Genomic DNA, 2828 nt, shown 5'->3' on the forward strand with positions numbered 1-2828 from the left:
TTTAATTATAGCAGAAACATCTGTGAATCCAATTTATGAGATATTCTCTCTACTTTGTTTTTTTTCAGTTCATAAAATCAAATTTGAGGTAAAATTATTTATCTATACTACACTACTAAGAAACATTTTAGCTTGCGGATCAATTCACGAATAACAAGCTCCGTAGTTATGAATTGTAAGCAATATATATACATGGTCAATTCATGACTAAAGAATTTTCTGGTTGTAAATGAAGTAGTATTATGGAGTACTACTAATAATGATAGTGGAGTAATATTTCAAGAGTGACTAGTTTTTATTATTATTAATAACAACTAGTATCACACATGTGCATAGATTAAGATATTTTAAAACATTGATTTTAGATCGTAAACTAATTTATAAAATATATCAAAATTGTAAACAAAATAACTATAAATTATACAACTAAAAAATACCATAAATTTAAAATAGTTAATAACCAATTATAATAAGATTCACGATACATGAATGGGGACATTTGAAACATCATCTAATTAAGCTCTAAGAAGATAAAATGAATCCAGTTACATGAGTTACATGATGACTGCAGTTACATTTTATAATTTCACTCATTTCTACACAATCTTATAAATATTGAAATCCATCCCATAGCTTATAATGATTTTAAAATAAGACCAAAACTCGCTATGCTCATGAAGCTCTGCCCCGCCGCCCACCGACCTCTATCATCGTCTTCGCTCATCGTCTCCAACACTTTTATCATCCTGTATTGACGCCATTTTCTCCATCAAGATAGTTTGCCCCCATTTGTAGGTAAGAACTTCGAACAAAAATCAACTATAGACCCTATATTGCAATTCTGAGAAGTATTTGCTTTCGTTAACAGTGCAAACATAACTTTGAATTTGCACTACTAAAAGTCGTAATCTGTAGGAGTTCATGATTATAAAATTTCACGAAACATTAACCTATTTCGAAACCAAATTCTGCTAGGTGAATGCTTCCATGATTTCAATTGATTGATGCTTCCATAATTTCAACTGATGGATGACATTACGGTAATATTGTAGATTATTGTGGAAGGTGAATTCCATTTCCATGGTTTGAACTTTCTTTGTTCAGGAAAAACACAAACAACAAATATTAGTTATTAGTACAGTATAATAAGAATCATAAAAAAAAGTGTGTTAAGTAATAATTCAGTAATGCAACAGGAGAAAGTAGTGAATGTGTTAGAAGCTAGCAAATGACATATATTTATAGCGTTCTATTTGAATTGTATCCATTAATTCTCAATTTGTAATGGCACTGATATTAAATGGTGCAACAAACAATTCAATTATTAGGAAAATAAAAATAATTAGTAACTAAATAAAATTGACACCATGAAATTAGCACCGTTCTATATAAAAATAATCATGATTACAATAAAAATAAATCAAGTAATTTTTACAATAGTTAATCATTTTTACAGCTAGTTATCTATACAATATATAAAATACAATATATAAAAGGAGAGTTCCGGGGGTATTTAGGAAATATGATATCATTATTTAAATAAGTTTTTTCCTACAGTTATTTTTTATGGTTATATAAGTGGGGTATTACGGTTATTTTTTATAGTTATATAAGTGGAGTATTATTTGAAATTAGTGGGGAGTTATTTAAAATTAATAGGGAGTTATTTAAATTAGTGGGGAGTTATTCGGGATTCTTTTTCTTCGCCTTGGAAACGGATTTGGCCATTTCTATGTGGTGGTCAACTGGAATTGAGCTTTGGAAACATAACATTTGGATTGGAATTGCAGCGGAGGATTAACAAGATTGAATGTAATTGATCATCCCCCAATCCAGAATTGGGGGTGAAACTGAAATCGGGAAAATGGGATAGAGCTCAAACAATTTGAAAATCAAGATCGGATATTTAGAGAAAATTAGCGTAATTGGCCGGCTGGAAATTATATATAGAGAGGCTGCTGTCAGTTAAGTTATTTTTTTCCTTTTAAAGCTCAATTTTAGACCCTATAATTATAATTTGTCATGTATTCTGGCCATCTTCTCGCTATGCGTGGAATGTATTGCAGTGCCAAAGATAAGGGGGAGATGATGTCAATGATCTATAATTGGCATGCACAGCAGATATCATGTCAACCTTAGATGCAATCTTGCTTGTGTTACTGTGTAAGTACAGAGTAATCTTAACATGACTTTATGCAGGTTGATATGATTGTGCTGACAGATGGTAGTCGTATTCTAGGTCTTGGTGATCTTGGAGTTCAGGGAATCGGTATTCCAATTGGAAAACTTGACATGTATCAACCCTCAAAAGGTATGTCCACCATGCTTCATGTTTCCATTTGTAAATGGATGACAGAAGACTTGGAGTTCTCATGCATACCCGGTGGTTCTGCAAAATTATCATATTTTGTTTATAACTTTATACCACATCAAGTAAACTATTATGCAGGATCCATTATTATAGGAGACAGAGTAATATATTTTAGTTATTAGTGGTTAACTGCATATGCGTTTATCACCTTGTATGTACTTTTTAGCTATAAATATTTGTTTGTGTTACAGAAGTCAGCATGTACTTAATAAACTATAAAACTAATATTAGCATATTCTGTTTGATTAGGTTGTAAGGTTTATTGAGTTGTATTTGGAATTCAACGCTTTAATTCTCACTGAGTTGTTAAAATTGAGAATGTCATTGAGTTTTTCACATTTGAGATATGCAATTCAATGGCTGCTAAACTTAGATAAGTGGCAAGAATTTTGTTAAGAGCTTATTGAAGAATCTTATAAAGGGACTATAGATGCACAAGAACATCAAATTCTTTTAT

At 30.8% G+C, this 2828-nt stretch overlaps 1 long non-coding RNA gene across 1 annotated transcript; it reads left to right on the forward strand.

Moving 5' to 3' along the window:
• Positions 1-1721: 1721 nt before the first annotated feature.
• On the forward strand, positions 1722-2619 carry LOC148923327 (uncharacterized). Its single transcript, XR_016132400.1, has 2 exons — positions 1722-2163; positions 2240-2619. It is a non-coding gene; the product is annotated as an uncharacterized LOC148923327 (long non-coding RNA).
• Positions 2620-2828: the final 209 nt, after the last annotated feature.

This window comes from Salvia hispanica, chromosome 6 (assembly GCF_029641045.1).
Source record: "Salvia hispanica isolate PSC_SH4W2 chromosome 6, Shi_PSC_v1, whole genome shotgun sequence".
Classification (NCBI taxonomy): Eukaryota; Viridiplantae; Streptophyta; class Magnoliopsida; order Lamiales; family Lamiaceae; genus Salvia; species Salvia hispanica.